The 23,980-nt window shown below is 40.4% G+C and overlaps 2 protein-coding genes and 1 pseudogene across 3 annotated transcripts in view; 1 reads left to right on the plus strand and 2 right to left on the minus strand.

Moving 5' to 3' along the window:
* The window catches only part of PSMA6 (proteasome 20S subunit alpha 6), a 205,501-nt gene that overhangs the window by 158,615 nt on the left and 22,906 nt on the right, over window positions 1-23,980 (minus strand). The window lies entirely within an intron of this gene.
* The window catches only part of PRORP (protein only RNase P catalytic subunit), a 149,370-nt gene that overhangs the window by 113,297 nt on the left and 12,093 nt on the right, over window positions 1-23,980 (minus strand). The gene's annotated exons all lie outside the window — the stretch shown is intronic.
* LOC126959167 (septin-7-like) lies at window positions 1,548-2,754 on the plus strand (annotated as a pseudogene).

Below are 23,980 nucleotides of genomic sequence, written 5' to 3' on the forward strand. Positions count from 1 at the left end.
ATTTCCTTTCTTTATAAAGCAGAAACAATTTATCAGTCATTTGCAGAAGCCATCAAGTTTTCAATGTTTCCACAGAAATGAAGCAGAATTTACTACCATCTATACTCAATTCTATTGCTAATTTTTTATAAAAAGAAAATAGTTTGGGTTATTTTTGTTCTCTTTTAGTGAAAAAAAATCAGAAGCAGAAAAGAGAATGAAAAAGGAAAAATTTAAATTCCTGAAACTTCTAGTGCATAAATTCAACAGTAAATCTGACTAATGTTAAATATGTAGACAGTAAATCTTTGTGCACTGCAGTAGTAAGAGAGTAGACTGTGAAAGTTATCCAAGTGGAAAGCAGAAAGGAAATGGGAAGTGATTTTACTCTGAAAGAAAACCAAAAGGTGAAAGAGTCAAACAGTAAATAGGACAGGCAAGAATACTCAGGTAGAAATCTTGGGGATATCCCGGGAACATTCATCAGCTCAAATGACGTGTCTTGTACATCTCATTGGTGGTTTTCCTTCCACTGTCTAACTTATACAAATATCTGAGTAACTCAAGAGCAATGTACAACTGGAAGATGAGTCATTCCACCAGTAATCAACGAGATTAAGGGAAATTCTATTTTCCTGTGAACTTCGGCACAGTTTGAATCTGTTTCATTATTCCTGCTAGGAATCACTACAAATCCAGGTTTGCACACTTTTTCTTCTGCCATTATTAAGTAAATAATAGTAAGTTAAGTGGTAGGTAATTTCCCATCCTCAAAACACATACATCAGTCTCATAAGGTGGCAGAATTACCAGTATGGTTAAACAGCATGTGTCACTGAGTCCAAAGATGTGGGTTTGAATCCTGACTTCATCACTTAACCTGTGTGGTTTCAGCAAGTTACCGAACTTTTCTGAGCCTCAGTTTCCTCATTTGTCACGGAGAGAAAATACTCATTCCCTCAAAGTTACTGTAAAGATTAACTGAAATGGTGGCTATGACATAATAAATGTAAGCACTGGATTATTTAATGTATAAATAACCATATTTATTACACACACCTACTGGATGCCACGCATTGTGGAAAATACGCAAACGGGTGTCCCGTCCCTCAGAGTTTCTAATCTGGTTGAAATAACAATAGACACTAACGTGAAAAACTAAACACTAAAACAAGAACACATAGTATAGGACCAATAGCCAGATGTGTGCCAGGGTTAATAAATGCTACAAGTTCCAAGGAAGAAAAGATAAATGCAGACTACAGAGGTCAAAAAAGGTTGTGTGACAGAAAAGGGACTGAGATAGCCATGAAGGAAAAACAGGATTTGGAGGTAGGAGTATATTTTAGATAAGGGGAAAAAGAAAAGGAAGAAAACACAAAGCAGTCTAGAGCCACTAATTAGCTGGCACTGGCTGAAGCAGAGTCTCTAGAGGAGAATGGTAAGCAATATGGCCTGAAAAGTAGGCTGCGGCCAAACTGGAAGAATTACTTTCAGGGCAGGAATGGGTAACTGCTGAAGGTTTTGAGGCAGGGGAGTAACAGCATTACATCAGCGTTTTGAAAAGAATGACCTGGAGTGCAAGATCCACTGCTGCTTAGGAGAGGAGCATCAACAGCAGCACCATGGTTCCTCTGTGGATTTCTTCTGTTGGAATCTGGACGACTGGAATGATGGAAATGTGTGGGATTTGCCAATCTCCGAAATCAAGTATCCAGAGAATCAGTGAAGAGAAGGTTTGAATTCACACTTATGGTAGTGGGAAATCCGGGAAAGACAACATTAATCTACTCATGATTCCTCATAGATTTGCATTCTCCAGAATATCCAAGTCTTTCTCATAGAATTATTACTAAAAAGATTGTACAGGAGGAACAATCCAAAGTTTTAATCAAAGAAGGTAGTGTTAAGTTGCTGCTTACAATAGTTGATACCCCAGGATTTGGAGATGCAGTAGATAATAGTAATTGCTGGCAGCTCGTTATCGACTACATTGATACTAAATCTGTGGACTACCTAAATGCAGAATCATGAGTGAACAGATGTCAGGTGCCCGATAACAGGGTGCAGGTTTGTTTATACTTCATTGCTCCTTCAGGACATGGAATTAAACCAGATAATAACTTTAAAACAGATAATGAAAGAAATCTAAGAACTGAAAACATATAAATTTCCAGAAACAGATGAAGAAGACAATAAGCTTGTTAAAAAGATGAAGGACCATTTACCTCTTGCTTAGGTAGGTAGTAATACTGTATCATTGAACTTAATGGCAAAAGGGTTAGGGGAAGGCAGTATCCTTGGGGTGTTGCTAAAGTTAAAAATGGCGAACATTGTTTTTACAATTTTAAGAAATACGTTAATAACACATATGCATGATTTGAAAGATGTTATTAAATGCCCACTATGAAAGCAGAAAACTGGCAGTTGTGACTTATAATGTAGTTGATAACAAATAAGGGCTAAGAGACTTCTGGCACAAATGGAAGAAGAAAGGAGTATGTAGCTAAAATGAAGGACGGAGCTGGAGATGGAGCAGGTGTTTGAAATGAAGGTCAAAAAAAAAAAAGCTCAAAAACTGAAGGACTCTGAAGTTGAGTTCCAATGGCAGCGCCATGAGCAAATGAAAAAGAAGCATAACACAAAGAATTAGAGAAAAAACATTGTCAGTTTGAGGATGAGAAAGCAAACTGGGAAGCTCAACAACATATTTTGAAACAACAAAGCTCTTTGAGAACCTTCAAAAAGAAAAAGAATAAAGAGAAGATCTTTTAAACTACTGACCAAGAGTTATGCATTATTAATAGTTACCAATATCCCAACTTGGACATCAGTGTTTGTTGGATCCATTTGACCAATTTGCACCAGTTTTATCCATAGTGATAGATTTAACAGCATGACAAAAATTACTTTGTTGTTGTTCTTAATGGAGATTAAGATGCCTTGAATTGTTTAGGGTGTTGTGTACTTATTAATAGAAACTAACAGGCCAGGCACTGTGGCTCACACCTGTAATCCCAGCACTTTGGGAGGCCAAGGCGGGTGGATCACTTGAGGTCAGGAGTTCGAGACCAGCCTGGCCAACATTCTGAAAACCTGTCTCTACTGAAAATACAAAAATTAGCTGAGTGTAGTGGTGGGTGCCTGGGTTTTAAATACTAGTTTAGCTTCACTGATCACATAGTTTACAGTAATAATGAATGCTGTGGTTTGGATCTGATCATCCAGCTCTGCTAATCTGGTACTTAATAATCAGTTCTTGTTTACTAATAGTCATTTGACGTTTCTCTGATTGCAAGTGGAGAAGCCTTGTACCATCAACACAATGGTGAATGACTTGGGAAGAAACCACATCCAAAAATATCCAAAGGTCTGGCCCATGTTTAGGATAGGCTCCTAAGTATATTTTGAAAAAAATGAACGTCCGGGCACGGTGGCTCATGCCTGTAATCCCAGCACTTTGGGAGCCTGAGGCGGGAGGATCATGAGGTCAGGAGATGGAGGCCATCCTGGCTAACATGGCTAACATTTCTACTAAAAATATAAAAAATTAGTTGGGCGTGGTAGCGGGTGCCTGTAATCCCAGCTACTCGGGAGGCTGAGGCAGGAGAATGGCGTGAAACCAGGAGGCGGAGCTTGCAGTGAGCCAAGATCGCGCCACTGCACTCCAGCCTGGGTGACAGAGCAAGATTCTGTCTCAAAAAAAAAAAAAAAAAAAAGAAAAAAGAAAAAAAATCAACTACCGTTAATAGGACAAGAAATATTGACAATGACTACAAAAAGAAGTATTAATTTATGATAAGAACTTTCACCTAAGTCTAATGACTCCTGAGCATCTACTCTGCGAATAAGTTCTTTTCAATTCCCACTGACATTGTATCTGGGAACATTGTACCTTGATATGGCCTTACCATATTTTCTTGAAAAACATCCTCTGCCTATTTTTCTCATTTTGGAAAATTCTGCAGGTTATATAATCAAGATAAGCATTTATACTGTATGAATCTGCAAAGGAACTACAGTATTTTTATTAATATGACAGAATGCACTTTTGCCATTGGTGGTTTTTCAGTCAGCTTGCAAAGAATCACACTGTTAAAGCAGTGATCAGCCTAGAGAGAAGCCTGCTTTTGAAACAACCTGAGTTATCTGCTAATTCAAAACATCTGAACAAAAATACTCCTGGCACAAATGCAGTGAACTCATTACAAAAACAAAAACAAAAATAAAACACCTATGTTTAAATTAGCCCTGTAGGTAGCTTAATCCATATGCATTCCACCCTTCCAATTATAAGTCTCTGAAAGAAAAGCTAGAACTCCTAAATGCAGGAAATCACATTTTACTTCTGTGCAGCTGCTTCATAGCAAAGGAAAATGCAAAAACAAAGAGGAAATGCACTGGAGATCTTGTAAAGAGTGGAAATCCCCTCACTCCACATCTCCCAATTAGCACTGTTGGGGACATAGGCTCTCAGGTTCAAGTTTCCCTTTGTGTAAAGCCTAACCACACCAGAATTAATCTGCAGTTGCCACCTGTGATAAAAGCAGGGATTGTGCACACTGGAGCATTCCACATTGCCTCTTTAGCTATAGCTTTTACCACACAATGGATTAACCTGTACAGGAGTTTTTAAAAACCTGTACAGGATTTTTAAAAACTCCTCCCCTAACCCAGAAAAAAAATGTTAATAACCTCTTTGCAAAGCAAAAACAATGCAGTACAGTAGGAAACCTTTATAGAACTGACTCTGAATCTAAATTAGTTGTTCTAGTCTATTAAGAAATTTTATCTTGTGCATTTAAAAAATGGAAAAAGAAACATATGTGCAAATGTCATGACAATTTTCAGCATTTAAAAAGTATCATGTGCTTTAAGAAGGGGACTTTCACTCTCTATAGTGGTATTTCTGAACCGGTTATATCCTTTCTAATGAATATATACTATATATATTATAATAAACATATAATATGTTTACTTGAGGAAACCTTTACTATAGGAAGATGTTGCTTCTGCATGAAAATCACTGAGAAAGCAATGTTTTATAATCTCCCTTTTCATAACTTCTATCATGAAAGTATATGTGTATTTGTCAGCTTTTTTTTTTTTTTTTTTTTTTTTTTTTAAATAGACATGGGGTCTCACTATGTTGCCTAGGCTTGTCTCAAACTCCTGGGCTCAAGCGATCCTCCCACCTCAGCCTCCCAAAGTGCTGGGATTACAGTCGTGAGCCACCACAGCTGGCCCTTTGTCAGCTTTTAAAAAAAGATTTTCAAGATGAAAATCTTAAACATATATAAAGGCAGACAGAATAGTATAATAAATCCCCATGAACCCATAAACTAGCTTTATCATCTCATGACCAATTTTGTTTCATATATAACTCCATCTATTCCATCCCCTATTTCCCAGTTATTTTTGAAGCATATCTTAGACATCACATCATTTCATCCATAAATATTTCAGTGTTTAGCTCTGAATCTAAAGAGTTTGGGCCAGGTACAGTGACTCACGCCTGTAATTCCAGCACTTTGGGAGGCCAAAAAAAGGGCAATCACTTGAGCCCAGAAGTTCGAGACCAGCCTGGGAAAATGGTGAAACCCCCTCTCTACAAAAAGTACAAAACTTAGCCGGGTGTGGTGGCATGCACCTGTAGTCCTTGCTACTCAGGAGGCTGAGGTGGGAGGATCACCTGAGCCTGGGAGGTTGAGGCTGTGATGAGCCGTGATTGTGCCACTGCACTCCAGCCTGGGTGACAGATTAAGACCCTGCCTCAAAAAAAAAAAAAAAAAAAAAGAGTTTTAACTCACTAACATTATTAACCCTAAATAAAAATCAACAAAAATTTCTTAATACCTCCAATAACTGGTGTTCAGATTCCCCTGATTGTTCAAATCAGGAACTAAGGGTCCAATATGATCCATACACTGCAAATGGTTGCTTTATCTCCAATTGCTTTTATCTATAGGTCATTGCTCCATCTCTCTTTTTTTTTTTTTTCAATTGATTTATTGGAAGAAACTGGGTTGCCCTGTAGTTTCCCACAGATGGTATTTGGTAATTGTACCCTTGAGGCGTAATTTAACATATTCCTCTGCCCCCTGTTTTTCCAGTAAATTAGTAGTGAGCTCTAGATGCTTGATCAGATTCAGGTTTGATATTTTCATGTACCAAATCCTTAACTCTCCTATTTCCTATTTCTTAAAATCTTGAAGAACCACAAGCCATATTTCAACCTATAGCTAAAAAGTAGTGTTGATTAATAAGGAGGTGTCATGTGCTCTGCTCAAGACATAATAACTTGGAATTTCTCCCTTTAGATATTAAGGAAAGGAGCTTCACATCATCAAAACCTCAGCAATGATTTGATGCTGACTTCCTTCCCTCCCAAACTGACACTGTGCTACATACAGACTCTGCACTTTTAATTCACCTAAATCACAACTTTCGGTTCTACTCTGCACTGTCTTTGGGGCTCCACTCTCATCTCTGCTCCCACTAGGAAAAGCTGACCTTATCTAACTTCCTTAACACATAACTAACTATGTGTTAGTTAGAAAGCCTTAACACTGCAGAACTGGAGTGGGCTTTGGAGATCATCTGGACCAACTGTCTCTGTTTAAAGACCAGGAAAAAGAACAAAGTGCTGAAGTAACTTTCCCAAGGTTATTATAAAGATATATGTTAAGTTAGTTAATATTTATAAAGTACTCTTAACAGTGACTAGCTTCTAATAACCCTTATATAAATATTTGCTTTTTAAAAAGCAAGTTAAAATTAGTTAACAAACAGAATTAGTATTTGAGTGAGGACCTCTTAACCTTCTCTAAGAATACAAATAATACTCCCTTCTACTTTGCAGTTTGGGGGAATAATGCACTCTACATATACCTAAATATTCCAGATAACTGAGGCATGCTCCTTTAAACACCCAATTTTATTTCATTTTAATCTTTTAAAATCAAGATAATCCAAGATGGAAACTGTTGTCAGAAATATAGTATACAGGCTGGGCGCGGTGGCTCAAGCCTGTAATCCCAGCATTTTGGGAGGCCGAGATGGGCAGATCACAAGGTCAGGAGATCGAGACCATCCTGGCTAACACGTTGAAACCCCGTCTCTACTCAAAAAAAAATACAAAAAACTAGCCAGGCGATGTGGTGGGCGCCTGTAGTCCCAGCTACTTGGGAGGCTGAGGCAGGAGAATGGCGTAAACCCCGGAGGCGGAGCTTGCAGTGAGCTGAGATCCGGCCATTGCACTCCAGCCTGGGCAACAGAGCCAGACTCCGTCTCAAAAAAAAAAAAAAAAAAAGAAATATAGTATACAGTTTCCTTCATCAAATGAAGAACACTGAACAATATCTTATTAAATTTTTCAGTGACCCTTTCATTATGAATACAGGGAAGCTTAATGAATAGAACTCATATTTGGGAATCAGACAGATGTGCATTCCAATCTTAATTCTGTTACTTACAAACCTTGCTTGGCAAGTCACTTAACCTCTCTGAGGTTTAGCAAAAAAGGGGAGGCTGCCTTCCTTGTAGTATTGTCACAAAAATTAGAAATAACTGATACAAAGATCCTAGTACAAAGATCTTAGCCTGACACTAAGAATTCAGTATGGTAACTATTATTTATTTATTCAACAAATTGAGCATCTTTATGTAAAGCACAAAGATACAGCAGTATTCTAAACAGAAGATACAGCAGTATTCTAAACAGACAAAAATCCCTACCCTTGTGGTGCTTTCACTCTATACAAAGAAAAGATATATAGTAAAAGCTGTGTGTGTGTGTGTGTGTGTGTAGCATATCAGATAAGTGCTATGGAGAAAAATAAAGCAGAGATAGAAAATAGGGAGTGCTAGGGGATATGAAGGAAAGCGCGGAATCAAGGATGATTCTGACCTTTTTGACCTGAATAGCTAGAAGGAAAAAGTTGTATTTACTGAGATAGGGAAGACTATAGGAGGAACATGTGTATAAAGATTGGGAGTTTGGTTCGGTGGAGATCAGAGGCCTTATTCTCAACATTTCGGCTGCTGCTTTTTCACACTGATAGATTTTTCTTCCTTCAGAAGTAAGCTGTCAGTCTTCAGCACCAGTATTATTGTTTCTAATCTAGTATCTTATTTACATTATTCTATTCTCTAAGAAGACCAAATGAAAAAGCAATAAAATCGATACATTTAGGCAACAGCTATAGAAAAACTAGGCAGAATTTTTAAAGAAATTTTTTAAGAAAAGTAACACTAAAAGTGTATCACAGCTGGGCGTGGTGGCTCAAGCCTGTAATCCCAGCACTTTGGGAGGCCGAGACGGGTGGATCACGAGGTCAGGAGATCGAAACCATCCTGGCTAACCCGGTGAAATCCCGTCTCTACTAAAAAATACAAAAAACTAGCCGGGCGAGGTGGCGGGCGCCTGTAGTCCCAGCTACTCGGGAGGCTGAGGCAGGAGAATGGCGTGAACCCGGGAGGCGAAGCTTGCAGTGAGCTGAGATCGGGCCACTGCACTCCAGCCTGAGCAACAGAGCGAGTCTCCATCTCAAAAAAAAAAAAAAAGTGTATCACTTTGGGGAGTACCTCACTTCTAAATATTGTTTCTAAAAATTCACTTAGAAGATGATTATATAGAACTCACAAAACTTTTCCCATAAATAAAAATTTATTTAAAAATGGCTTGGTTTCCATGACAAATGATGCAACGGGTTATAGTATAACAGTAATAATGCCAACCTGAATCTGAGAGAGAAAAGATCACAGGCTGTAAGAAAGACAAGACTCTCTTGCCCTTGGCGCAAGAAAAGTCAAATATCTCCTTTGCACACTCCCACCTTGTTTAAACCTCGTAAAGGTGACTTTATCCCTCTGTCTCTAGCACACTCCACATACAACGTTCCACTTGAGCACCCCCCTCAGATCAGCCCCTCAAAACGTTCTCTATGAAAAATCACCAACCCAACTCTAAAACAGCAGCAGCCAAACACCCATACCCACACCGAATTCTCATTTCCTTGTAAAGCCAAACTCAGCTATGCTTTAGCAGGAAAGTACACTGCTGCAAGCTAAATCTCATAAAAAAGACTGGATCCCAGCTGGTAGAATTTCAGTCAACTGTTACATAAAAGAAAAAGAATGAAGAAATAAGGAAAGCATTTGACATTGGGAAGGCCACTGCTAGGAGTGACCTGCTTGGCCTTTTAAGTTTTTAACCTTCCTAAAATTCTGAATTCATTGATTTTTCTAGAAGTTTCACATTTTTGGCCAGAATTCTTGCACCAACACACCTGAATGGTAACTGTTTTAGGGCACCAGAAACTGTGCTGCTGTAAGACAGCATACTTAATCAATAAATGTTGTGTGACTTCTGATTGCTCCACCAACAGCCATTTCCCCATCTTTCTCCCTCTGTTCAGGCCTCCCTATTACCTGAGACACAACAATATTGAAATTATGCCAATTAATAATTCTACAATGGCCTCTAGGTGTTCACGTGAAAGGAAGAGTCTCAGGTCTTATACTTTAAATCAAAAGCTAGAAATCATTGAGCTTAGTGAGGAACGCATGTCGAAAGCTAAGACTGGGCTGGGCATGGTGGCTCACGCCTGTAATCCCAACATTTTGGGAGGCCGAGGCAGGCGGATCACTTGAGGCCAGGAGTCCTAGACCAGCCTGGGAAACATGGCGACACCCCATCTCTACTAAAAATTAGCTGGGTGTGGTGACACACGCCTGTAATTCCCAGCTACTCAGGAGGCTGAGGCATGAGGATTGCTCAACTGAACCCGGGAGGCGGAGGATGCAGTGAACCGAGATCGTGCCACTGCACTCCAGCCTGGGTGACAGAGCGAGGCTCTGTCTCCCTGCCTCAAAAAAAAAAAAAAAAAAAAAAAAAAAAAAAAAGCTAAGATAGGCCAAAAGCTAGGTACCAAACTTTGCAAATGCAAAGTTCTCGGAAGAAATTAGAAGTGCTACTTCAGTGAACAAATAAATAAGAAAGCAAAATAGCCTTATTGCTGATATGAAGAAAGTTTTAGTGGTCTGGATAAAAGATCAAACCAGCCACAACATTCTCTTAAGCCAAAGCCTAATTCAGAGCAAGGCCTGAATGCTTCAATTCCACAAAGGCTAAGAGAGGTGAGGAAGTTGCAGAAGAAAAGTTGGAGGCTAGCAGAATTTGGCTCAAAAGGTTTAAGAAAATAAGCAATCTCCATAACATAAAAATGCAAGGTGCCAGGCATGGTGGCTCAATCTGTAATCACAGTACTTTGGGAGGCTGAAGCAAGAGGATCACTCGAGGTCAGGAGTTTAAGACGAGCTTGCACAGCATAGCAAGATCCTATCTCTACAAAAAATTTAAAAATGATCCAGGTATGGTGGTATGCTTGTAGTCTAGTTACTCAGGAGGCTTAGATGGGAGGATTGCTTGAGCACAGGAGTTCGAGGCCCCAATGGACTATGATCGTAGCACCACACTTCAGCCTGGATGACAGAATGAGACACTGTATTTAAAAAAAAAAAATTAAAAAGTGCAACATATAGGCTGCTGGGAGGTTACGGGCAAAGATGGGTGTAACCAACGCAAAAAACAAAACAAGTGCCAGGTGAAGCATCAAGTACTGATGTAGAAGCTGCAGCAAGTTATCCAGAAGATCTAAGATCACTGATGAAGGTGGCTACACTAAACAACAGATTTTCCGTGGAGACAAAACAGCCTTCTACTGGAAGAAGATGCCATCTAGAACTTTCATAGCTAGAGAGAAGTAGTCAATGCCTGACTTCAAAACTTCAAGGGACAGGCTGACTCTCTTGTTATGGGCTAATACAGCTGGTGACTTTAAATTGAAGTCAATGCCCATTTACCATTCTAAAAATCTTAGGGTCCTTAACAATTATGCTAAATCTCCTCTGCCTAAGCTCTATCAATGGAACAAAGCCTGGCTAATAGCACATCTGTTTACAGCATGGTTTACTGAATATTTCAAGCCCATTGTGGAGACCTACTGCTCCAAAAAAAAGACTCTTCAAAACAATATTGCTCAGTGACAACGCACATAGTCACCCAAGAGCTCTTATGGAGATGTATAAGGAGATGAAAGTTGTTTTCATGTCTACCAACACAACATCCATTCTAAAGCCCACGGATCAAAGAGTAAATTCGACTTTCTGGCCTTATTATTTGAAAAATATGTTTTATAAGGCTATAGCTGTCATCGACAGTGATTGCTCTGAAGGATATGGGCAAAGTCAATGGAAAACTTTCTGGAAAGGATTCACCATTCTACATGCCACTAAGAACATTTGTGATTCATGGAAAGAGGTCAAAATATCAACAGTAACATGTTTGGAAGAAGTTGACACCAACCCTGATGGATGACTTTGAGGGGTTCAAAATTTCAGTGAAAGAAGGAACTGCAGATATGGTGGAAATAGCAAGAGAACTAGAATTAGAAGTGGAGCCTGAAGATGTGACTGAATTGCTTCAATCACAAAATAAAACTTGGATTAGGAATTTCTTCTTATGGATGAGCAAAGAAAGTGGTTTCTTGAGATAAAACTCACTCCTAGTGGACACATTGTAAATATTGTTAAAATGATAACAAAGAATTTAGAATATTACGTAAACTTAGTTGACAAAGCAGCAGCAGGATTTGAGAGGACTGACTCCAATTCTGAAAACAGTTCTACTGTGGTAAAATGCTTTCAAAAAGCACTGCATGCTGCAGAAAAATTTTCTGTGATGAGAAGAGTCAATTTATGTGGCAAACTTCATTATTGTCTTATTTTAAGAAATTGCCACACAGTGGTTCATGCCTGTAATCCCAGCACTTTGGGAGGCTGAGGCGGGTGGACCATTTGAGCCCAGGAGTTCAAAACCAGCCTGGGCAACATGGCAAAACCCCATCTTGACAAAAAATTAGAAAAAATCAGCTAGACATAGTGATGTGAGCCTGAAGTTGCAGCTACTCAGGAGGCTGAAGTGGGAGGATCATGTGAGCCTGAGAAGTGGAGGCTACAGTAAGCCATGATCTTGCCAGTGCACTCCAGCCTGGGTGACAGAGTGAGACTCTGTCTCAAAAAAATAAAGAAATTATCATAGCTATCCCAGCCTTCAATAAACACCACCACTTTGATCAGTCAGCAGCTATCAACATCAAGGCAAGCAAGACTCCCCATCAGCAAAAAGATTACAACTTGCTGAAGGCTCAGATGACCATCAGCATATTTTTTAGCAATAAAGTATTTTTAAATTAAGGTATCTATACACGGTTTTTGGATTTTTTTGTTTGTTTGTTTTTAGATATAATGCTATTGATACTTAATAGTCTACAGCATAGTGGAAAGATAAGTTTTGTTGTTGTTTAGAGGCAGAGTCTCACTCTGTCACCCAGGCTGGAATTCAGTGGCACAATTATAACTCATTGTCACCGTGAACTCCTGGGCTTGAGTGATCCTACAAACTAAGCCTTCCAAAGTAGCTAGGACTACAGGTACACACCACCAAGCCCAGCTAATTAAAAAAAATTTTTTTGTAGAGATGAGGTCTCACTATGTTCCCCAGGCTGCAGTCGAACTCCTGGCCTCAAGCAATGTTCCTGCCTAGGCCCCAAAGCAGTGGGATTACAGGTGTGAGCCACCATATCCAGCCACGGAAAGATAACTTTTATATGACCTGGGTAACCAAAAAATTTGTGTGACCCACTTTATTGCAATATTTACAATAAAGCTTAGAACCAAACTTGCAATGTCTTCAAAGTATGCCTGTACTTTAAAATACGTGGCTTAAAACTATATTTTGCAGATAATTAAATTTCTTTCTCAGAGTTTAAAAAAATCACTAAGCCCCCAAAGTTTTCCATTTACCACACAACATTTATTTAAATGTGGGGGAAAAAACCCACAGTTCATTTTAGAGATGACAAGATCTTCAAACCCAGAGAAAAGAGAAGGCTCTGGAGACTGTGATAAAGAGCTCAGTTCACATCTTTCAGTTTGTAACCAAATAAAGAAAAAAATATATATCCCTAAAGACCTAAATTAGATAAGTTCTTATACTGACATTTCATTTGGGTCATATGTCCTGTCTTAAATTGGTATTTAGAGAAACACCAGAAGGCCCCCTCTTTGTCAATTAACTAAAGAGATACCATCAAGCAGCACAAATGGTTTGCTTTAAACTTAACCCTAAAAACTCAATTAAATGTACCACAGGCAATTTGTCTGCCTCCTTTTCTTTTCCAGAAAGGAGAATCCTAAATCATTAAAGCTTTATTTAAAAACTTCTAAATCACAGAATTATGGGGACTGTGATTATGATTAAAGTTTCATTAAATCTTCAAAATGGGGCTGGGTGCGGTGGCTCACACCTGTAATCCCAGCACTTTGGGAGGCCGAGGAGGGTGGATCACCTGAGGTCAGGAGTTCGAGACCAGCCTGGCCAACATGGTGAAACCCCTTCTTTACTAAAAATACAAAAAAATTAGCCAGGCATGGTAGCAGGAGCCTGTAATCACAGCTACTCAGGAGGCTGAGGCAGGAGAATCACTTGAACCCAGGAGGTGGAGGTTGCGGTGAGCCAAGACAGTGCCATTGCACTCTAGCTTGGGCAACAAGAGCAAAACTCCATCTCAAAAAATAAACAAATACATAAATAAATACATAATAAAATTAAATTAAAGTTCAAAATGAATGGATCAGGGTAGGCCAGCTAGCCTGCCTGCCTGCCTGCCTGCCTGCCTGCCTGCCTGCCTGCCTGCCTTCCTTCCTTCCTTCCTTCCTTCCTTCCTTCCTTCCTTCCTTCCTTCCCTCCCTCCCTCCCTCCCTCCTCCCTCCTCCCTCCTCCCTCCTTCCTTCCTTTCTTCCTTCCTTCTTTCCTGATGGAGTCCTGCTCTGTCGCCAGGCTGGAGTGCAGTGGCACAATCTCGACTCACTGCAGCCTCTGCCTCCTGGGTCCAAGCGATTCTCCTGTCTCAGCCTCCTGAGTAGCTGGGACTACAGGCGCACGCGCGCTACCAGGCCCAGCTAATTTTTCTATTTTTAGTAGAGCTGGGGTTCACAATGTTGGCCAGGATGGTCTTGATCTCTTGACTTCGTTATCCGCCTGCCTCAGCCTCCCAAAGTGCTAGGGTTATAGGCATGAGCCACTGCACCTGGCCTTTTATCTTTCTTTATAGCTATTTTGACAGAAAAAAAAATTTCCCCTTTTCACAAGTGTTGATGAAATTTTTTATACTTAATAAATATTATAATCAGAATGAAACCCACTTCCATTTTGAAAAGTAAAAGAAAATGATTAAGAAGTCTCAATAAGAACTAAAAAAGCACCAGGTGCAGTGGCTCACGCCTGTAATCCCAACCTTTGGGAGGCCAAGGCTGGAGGATTACTTGAGCCCAGGAGTTCATGACAAGCCCAGGCAACAAAGTGAGACCCCCATCTCTACAAAAAAATTAAAAAATTAGCTGGTCGTGGTGGTGCGTGCCTGTAGTCTCAAATACTCAGGAGGCTAAGGTGAGAGGATCACTTGAGCCTGGAAGGTTGAGGCTGCAATGAGCTATGATCACGCCACTGCACTCTAGCTTGGGTGACAAGGGTCTCGTAAAACAAACTAAAAAAGAACATAAGAAACTAATAGAAAATATACTGAGTACTGAGACTGTTGTCTTTTTGTTTTAGCTCCTTTGTTAATATGCTTGTGTAATAAAATAGAGGGAAATAAACTTTACTTGAACTTTTACAATAGAAAGAAAAAGAAAATCATGTCTAAACCAGAGTATTTTCTAAAACTGTGGTTCAAGGACTGCTGGGTATCCCCAAGACCCTCTCAGGGGATCTGCAAAGTTAAAACTATTTTCATAACACTGAGATGTTATATGCCGTTTTCACTCTCATAAGCTCACAAGTGTACAGTAGAGTTTGGGCATAGTATCAAAGAACAATTATGATTATCTCCAAGAGCCAACAAAATCCTCTCTGCTTTTCCAACTACCTATTTCCATGAGCTTCCATTTTCTTCATATGCTTCAACCAGAACACCATACCACAACAGACTGAATATAGAAACAGATACAAAAATCCAGCTGTCAACTCTTTTCACCAAAATGATGATGCTGAAAGCAAAGAAGGAAATCCCTGCTCCTCCCAAAGCCAAGTCCAAAGTTAAGGCTTTGAAGGCCAACAAGGCAGTGTTGAAAGGCATCCAGTCGCACACAAAAAAAGATCTGCAGGTCACCTATGTTCCAGTAGCCCAACACACTTTGGCTTTGAAGGTAGCCCAAACACCCTCAGTAGAGAACCTGCAGGAGAAACAAGCTTTACTATTATGCCATCAAGTTCCCCTTGACCACTGAGCTGACTGTGAAGACAATACCACATCTGTGTTCACTGTGGTTATCAAAGCCAACAAGCACCAGATCAAACAGGCTATATAAAGAAGGTCTGTGACACTGACATGGCCACGATCAACACCCTAATCAGGACTGATAGAGAGAAGCCAGCCTATGTTTGACCGGCTCCTAACTATGATGTTTTGGATGTTGCCAACAAAATTGGGATAACCTAAACTGAGTCCAACTGGCTAATTCTAAATATAAGGGTTTTTTTTGCCATTTATTTAAAAAAAAACTACTTGTCTTTGGCTGGGAGCGGTGGCTCACGCCTGTAATGCCAACACTTTGGGAGGCTGAGGTGGGCAGATCACCTGAGGTCGGGAGTTCGATACCAGCCTGACCAACATGGAGAAACCCCGTCTCTACCAGAAATACAAAATTATTCAGGCTTGGTGGCCCATGCCTATAATTCCAGCTACTTGGGAAGGCTGAGGCGGGAGAATCGCTTGAACCTGGGAGGCAGAGGTTGCGGTGAGCTAAGATCGTGCCATTGCACTCTAGTCTGGGCAACAAGAACAAAACTCTATCTCAAAAACCAAACAAACAAAAAAAAACTACCCATCTTTTATTAAGCCATATTATTGAAAAGACCTGCAAAAATGTAAGACAATGTACTCTTCTCACCAATATTGGTTTTGTTCTGGACAATAGAATTATTTTCTATAAAAATGTTATTGAGGCGGGGCGTGGTGGCTCACGCCTGTAATCCCAGCACTTTGGGGGGCTGAGGTGGGCGGATCACGCGAGACCATCCTGGCTAATCCCACTAAAAATACACTTGGTGGGGGGCTGAGGCGGGAATGGCATGGATCACCTGAGGCACTCCAGCCTGGGTGACAGGCAGTTGTCTCAAAAAAAAAAAAAAAAAAATTATTTATGACCAGGCTGGGCCTGGCCTGTAATCCCATGGTGAAACCATCCTGTCTCCACTAAAAATACAAAAATTAGCCACGTGTGGTGCATGCCTGGCTCGTCATTGCAGAGGTTGCGCAGAGATTACGCCACTGTAATGAGACCCAAAGCAAAACAAAAAACAAAAGCTTAGAACTCGGGAGGCTATAGGAACTGCAATTCTAAAGTATTTCTTAAAGTACAAGAAGTACTCATTTGAACAAAGAAAGCTGAAAAGAGAATTTAGGCCAAGCATGGTGGCTCCCAGCAATCCCAGAGGAAGCAGGTTGGATCAGTAGAGCCGCCTGGAAATCCCATCTTTACACGCCACTTGCAGGCTGCTGGAATGCAGTGGCGCAATCTAGGCTCACTGACTTCCCGGGTTCGAACTCAAGAGTAGCACTACAACCTTGCACCATCTCTAATTTTTTGCATTTTTATTAGAGAAAGAGTTTTGCCATGCTGCCCCAGGCTGGTCTCATCTTTTAAAAAAAAAAAAAAAATTGCCCAGATGTTGTGGCATATCGGCCTCCCAAAGTGCTAGGATTACACGTGTGAGCTACCAAGCCCAACCTCATCTCTACCCCATCTAATTTTTTTTTTTAATTTAAAAATTAGCCTGTAGTCCTGCAGTGAACTATGATCACACCATTGCAACCCCAGCTCGGCAAAAGGCAAGCCCTCAGGCAGGATGAGGTGGGGGGCTCCCACTTATAATCCCAGCACTTTGGGAGATCACTTTTGAGCCCAGCCTTGGCAGTGAGACTCCCTCTACAGCTGCAGTGAGCCATGATTGAGGCGGGTGGATCACCTGAGGTCAGGAGTTCAAGCCACTGCACTCCCCGTCTCCACTAAAAATACAAAAATTAGCTGGGCTTAGGTGTAATCCCAGTTACTCGGGAGGCTGAGGCAGGAGAATCATTTGAACTGAACCCAGGAGACAGGTTGCAGTAAGCCGAAATCACGCCATTGCACTCCAGACTGGGCGACAAGAGCAACACTCCATCTTTTAAAAAAAAAAAAAAAATTGCCCAGATGTTGTGGTCTGTATGAGTTAAGGATAATCATCCAGGGTGACAGAGCAAGACCCTGGGGGTCATGAGTTAATAATCATGGAGGATGGGGGTCCATTATATTAGTCTCTTTTTGCATATGTTTGAAATTTTCTCTAATGAAAAGATTAAAGAATTGAATTCTTATCTTTGTAGTTGAATATAAAAAATCTGACTGTCATTTAATGTTATTATCAAGAACCATGGCTGGGCATAGTAGCTCACACCTGAAATCTCAGCACTTTGGGAGGCCTAGGTGGGAGGACCACTAGAAGCCAGGAATTCAAGACCAGCCTAGGCAACATAGCGAGACCCCATCTCTACAAAAAAATTAAAATAAAAAAATTAGCCAGATGTGATGGCACACACCTGAATCCTAGCTACCCAGGAGGATGAGGCAGGAGGATTACTTCAGCCCAGGAGTTCAAAGCTGCAATGAGTTATGATCATGCCACTGTATTCCTGCCTGGGTGAATAGTAAGAACCTGTCTCAAAAAACAAAACAAAACAAACAAACAAACAAAAAAAAAAAAAAAAGAGAAAAAAAGAAGGAAAATAAGAAAAAAACCTAATTAACATTGAAGTAACACTATGCACATAGCTCCAAATTCACTTTTTGACCTTCACTGATGCCCACTCAATTAGTTTCAGTAGTTAAATCAGTAGATGCAAACTATTTGGAATTCTGCTTTGTTCACTTAAAATTCACATATACCACTGTCTTCTCTACCTACTATCACTAATCTGACTTACACAAAACCGACAGATATCTTTCAGTTTAATATTTAAAAAGTTCAACAAATCCTTTAACCTGATTGACCTGGTCATACCTAGAATAATTTATATGTAACATTATTGCCATCTGCTGGCTATGTTGTCTAATTACAGTAAACAAATGTTTAAAACAGAAAAGCTAAAAATTTATATAATAACTGAGATTTTTCTCCCAAAGCTATTCAACAGAAAAGCAGCTGCCATACCCGAAGGTTCTTCAAAATCTCACATTAGAAGCAACTGTTCTTGATTCTGGCTGCACTTTAAAATCACCTGGAAGCTTTTGAAAATCCTAATACCTGGACTCCACCAAGCCAAAGCAATTAAATCAGAATCTCCATGTTATGAAATGGAAGTCAACCACAGACTGAGAGAAAATATTTGCAAAATATATCGGACTTAGGACTTATATGTAGAGTGTAGAAACAGTTCTTACAACTTAATAATAAAACAATCCAATTTTTAAGATAGGCAAAAAATCTGAACAAATGTTACACCAAAGATATATGGATAGCAACTAAGCACATAAAAAGATGCTCAACAACATTAGTCATTAGGAAAATCTAAATTAAAATCACAATGAGATATCACTTCACACCTATTAGAACAGTAAAGAGACTAACCTTAACCATACTAAACATTGGCGAGGATGTGGGGCTACTATAGCCCTCCTACTCTGCTGGTGGAAATGCAAAATGGTACAGCTACTCTGGAAAACAGCTGGGCAGTTTCTGAAAAAGCTACAAACACACACACATCTACCATAAGACATCTACCATAAGACCCAACCATTCCAGTCCTAAGAGAGTTACCCAAGAGAAAAAAAAGCTGTAGTAGGTTGAATAGTGTAACCTCAAAATTTATGGCTAGCAGGAAACACAGAACGTGAATGTAGAAAGAGGGTCTTTGTAAATGAAATAAGACAAGGTCATGCTAAATCAGGGTGGGCTCTAAATCCCATAACTTGTAGCCTTATAGAAGAAGAGATGGCCCCCAGAGATACACACACACAGAGAAGGCCATGTGAAGACAGAAGCAGAGAATGGAGTGATGCAGCTAAAAGCCAAGGACACCATCAACTGCCAGGATCTGGCTTCTGAAGGTAGGAAGGAGAAGGAAGGATTCTTCCCTGGATCCTTCAAAAGGAGCATGACCGTGCCAACACCTTGATTTCAGATTTCTAGCCTCCAGAATTGTGACACAGTAAAGGTCTGTCATTTGAAGCTACCCAGTTTGTGGTAATTTGTTAGGGCAGCCCTAGAAAACTAACAACAAAAGCACAAAGACTTGTCTAAGACTGTTCTAAACAGCTTTATTTATAGTAGCACCAAACTGGAAATAACCTAAATGTCCATCAACAAATGTACAAATTGTAAAATAGTCACACATTGGAATACTACTCAAATATAAAAATGAAAGAACTATTGAGACACAAAACAAGGATGAAATCTCAAAATGATTATGCTGAATAAAACAAATCAGACCCCCCCCAAAAAAGTATATATTGTATGATTCCATAGTGGTTGCCTGGGGATAGTAGGGCAAGGGGGAGTCATTACAAAATGGCATGAGGAAACTTTTGGGGGTGATACATATGTTCATTATCTGGACTGCAGTAACAGTTCTACAGGTATATACATATGTCAAAACTCATAAAGTTGTACACTTTAAATATATGCTGTTTACTGTATGTCAGATATACCTCAATAAAACGATAGTTGAAAAAATCAAAATATTCCTGGGCACGGTGGCTCACATCTATAATCCCAGCACCTTAGGAGGCCAAGGCAGGAGAATTACTTGAGCCCAGGAGTTCAAGACCAGCCTGAGCAACACAGTGAGACCCCGTCTCTAATTTTAAAAACCAAAACCAAAAAAACTTATATAAAAAATCAGTATCTTTGGCCAGGCACAGCATCTCATGCTTGCAATCCCAGCACTTCAGGAGGCTGAGGTGGGCAGTCACTTGTGGTCAGGAGTTTGACACCAGCCTGGCCAACATGGTGAAACCCCGTCTCTACGAAAAATACAAAAACTAGCCAGGCGTGGTGGTATGCACCTGTAGTCGCAGCTACTCAGGAGGCTGAGGCAGGAGAATCGCTTGAACCCAGGAGACGGAGGTTGCAGTGAGCCCAGATGGCACCACTGTACTCCAGCCTGGGCAACAGAGGGAGACTCTGTCTAAAAAAAAATCAGTATCTTAGTGGCTGGGGTCCAGGTAGCAGTTTTAAACACTTCCCAAGTATTCTAACCAGCAGCCAGGGTTGAAAGCCACTACATTAGAGGTTATCATCTCATTTACTTTGTTTTGAACAAAAGAGTACTATTTGGGGAAAACATATAAGCCTAAAATAACTTTTATAATGCTCATTTTAGGTGCTCATGGAGGCTAGCTGACATAATTTTTTTAAGTAGACAAAAATATTCAACATGGATTTAATAATTATTCCTTGGTTTATACCTCATAATCTCAAATTATAGTCAAGCTTTAGAAAGCATCATTGAAGGCAGTTCCAGCTATTTGTCAACTAGATGTTTCTAATGCTCCTAACACAAAATAATTTAAAATGCTGAATATAATATAGTTTTATTAATACATATTTACAATGAACAGTATTACAATGACTTGTGTCCCCTCACCAAATTTATATGTTGAAGTCTCAACCCATAGTATTTCAGAATGTGACTGTATTTGGAGATAGACCTTTAAAGAGGTAATTAAGGTAAAATAAGGTCATAAGGATGGGCCCTGATCAAATCTGACTGGTGTCCTTATAAGAAGAGGAAATTTGCACAAAGATGGTAACAGGAACACACCAGAGGAAGGTCACGTGAAGATACCACAAGAAGGTAGCCATCGGCAAGCCAAAGAGAGAGGGATCAGGAGAAGTCAAATCTGACAACACCTTGATCTTGGACTTCTAGAATCCAGAATGGTGAGAAAATTAATTTCTGCTGGTAAAGCTACCCGATCTGTGGTATTTACAATAGCAGCTTTAGCAAATTAATACAAATGGCGAGAAAAAAAAACCACCAACCAACCAAAACAAAACCACACACACACACACACGTGCACGCACGAAGAGCCAACCAGTCCCTTGAATCCTCTCATATAGTGCTCTTTGGCCTTTCTCCTTTTCCTATCTGGCCTGGACCCCATGCAGACCATGTTAACTACTTACTCTGTCAGAAGCGCCTTCTCTTGCTTTTTATCATGTGCCACATCTAACCAACAAAACCCAAACTCTGGACCAATGCTACCCTTTGTCCTTACTACTTCTGTTCTTGGGTGAGCCAAGCTCTGTTGGAAATATATTAAATCACACCATCACAGACAGTAATATATACTAATTCACAGATTCAAACCTCAGCACCCACCCTCTGCCATAATCCTTCTGCCTTGAGTTAGCATCTTGACATCCCCTCAAGAACCATTCCAAACCTTCCCCACTCTCTCTAGTAATCTACTTGACTCTCATCTCTCTCATTTTGTATACTGCTTAACACGGCAGGTATCATTTCTCCCATTGTTCCCTCTTTCTACCAATATATCATCCACACCCATCTTCACTTTCTTTTCTACAGCCTCAAATGATATTTCCTTCATCTCCAACCTCCCCATTTGTGCTCTCTTTGGCAAACCTGCTACTTTTGCTCAGCAATATTCCTTTTTCTCTCCTACATATCCTGTTTACTCACTAATTTTTATCTCTGTTTTCTTTTCCTTCTTTTCTTTTCTTCTTCCTTCAAACAGGCACAAGCCTATCTCCCTAAACCCTCTCTTGACTCCACCATCCTCTAGCCACCACTATATCATCTTTCTAATTTTCATGTAAACTTCTCAAAAGTAGAGTTTACACTCAACGTGTATTCACTCAGCGGCTATAACCTGGCTGAATTTGGCCCCCATTAAACTACTGAAACTGTTCTTCCTAAGGTCATCAATGATTCCTTAGTTGCCAAACCCAATATATCCCTTCAGTCCTCACTTTACCAAATCTCTATTTTGTACTGTTTTGATATTTGTGACACTCTACTGAATAGATTCTTTCTGCCTTGTTCTGACTGTTCTAATATATGAAACTTCTTCTCTGACCTTCCTTCCTATGCTGGTGTTCCCCATCCCACCCCTAAAAAGTTGTGAACTCAGCCCACTACTCTTCTCACTGTTTTCCTGGATGAGCTCAGGCACTCTTAGCATTTAACCTATTACTACTATGTTGATGGTACCCAAACCTCCAGCATTAACTCTCCCCTGTAAGCTAGAACGCAAGTCCTGGATCTTCTGCTGACATTAAAACCCAATATGAGCCGGGTGTGGTGGCTCACACCTATAATCCCAGCACTTTGGGAGGCCAAGGTGGGTGGATCACCTGAGATTGGGAGTTTGAGACCAGTCTCACCAATATGGAGAAACCTCATCTCTATTAAAAATACAAAATTAGCTGGGCGTGGTAGTGCATGCCTGTAATCCCAGCTACATGGGAGGCTGAGGCAGAATTGCTTGAACCCAGGAGGCAGAGGTTGCGGTGAGCAGAGATTGCGCCATTGCACTGCAGCCTGGGCAGCAAGAGCGAAACTCTGTCTCAAAAAAACAAAAACAAACTAACAAAAAAACCCCATTATCAGATATTCAATTATCTTCTCCTCATACCTGTTCCTGATAGATAGCATCTTTCCAGGGTGACAAAAGAAAAGGAATTAGGGAGTGAGAGTTTGTTCATTCCATCACCCAAGCCGAAAACCTGAACATCATCCTGTCTTCTCCCATCACTGCAGCCAAACCAAATGGTGAGATTTTTATCTCCTAAAATGTTCTCAAAGCTGAGCTGGTCCTTCTCTACTCTTATTCTGGCTTTCATTTCCCTCATCATCCCACACCTGGATCACTCAGCAGCCTTCTGACTCAACTTCAGTGCCTCAGTCTTATCCTTTTCAACTCCTTTTTCCACCCAGCTGCCAGAGAGGTCTCTCTAAAATATACATATCACACTTTTGCTTAAAACATTTTTTTTTTTTTTTTTTTGAGACAGAGTCTCGCTCTGTCGCCCAGGCTGGAGTGCAGTGGCACAATCACAGCTCACTGCAACCTCCGCCTCCCAGGTTCCAGCAATTCTTCTGCCTCAGCCCCCTTAGTAGCTGGGACTACAGGCATGTGCCACCACGCCTGACTAATTTTTGTATTTTTAGTAGAGATGGGGTTTCCCCATATTGCCCAGGCTGGTCTCAAACTCCTGACCTCATGATCTGCCCGCCTTGGCCTCCCAAAGTGCTGGGATTACAGGCATGAGCCACCATGCCTGGCCTGCTTAAAACATTTTAATGGTTCCCCAGAACCTATGACAATGTTTCTTAATAATAGCTGCTCATTATCCTATAGTATGCTATAGGACCAACCAGTGAGAAAGGAGAGGTCCTCTCCTAGACGCCACTGCTCCTTCACACTCATTACTTCTCTACTCCTGACCTCAACTGAGGTTTATGATATTCATTGATACCAGGGATCAGCAATTTTTTTCTGTTAAGGGTCAAATGGTAAATATTTTAAGCTCTGTAGGCCACATGTTCTCCTTTATATCTACTCAACTCTACAGGACAAAAGTACCATAGACAGAGGAGAAGGGGTGGAGCAAGAAGGCAGAATAAAAGGCTCCACTGATCATCCCCTTGCAAGGATACCAATTTAACAACTATCTACACATGTACAAAAAGCACCTTCAAAAGAACCAAAAATCAGGTGAGCACTCACAGTACCTGGTTTTAACTTTGTATCACCAAAAGAGGCACTGAAGAGATACGAAAAACGGTCTTGAATCACCACTGCCATTCCTCTCCCATCCCCCTGCAGCAGCAATGTGGTGCAGAGAAAGAATCTGAGTGTTTGGGAGGGGGAG

Source organism: Macaca thibetana, chromosome 7, assembly GCF_024542745.1.
Source record: "Macaca thibetana thibetana isolate TM-01 chromosome 7, ASM2454274v1, whole genome shotgun sequence".
Classification (NCBI taxonomy): domain Eukaryota; kingdom Metazoa; phylum Chordata; class Mammalia; order Primates; family Cercopithecidae; genus Macaca; species Macaca thibetana.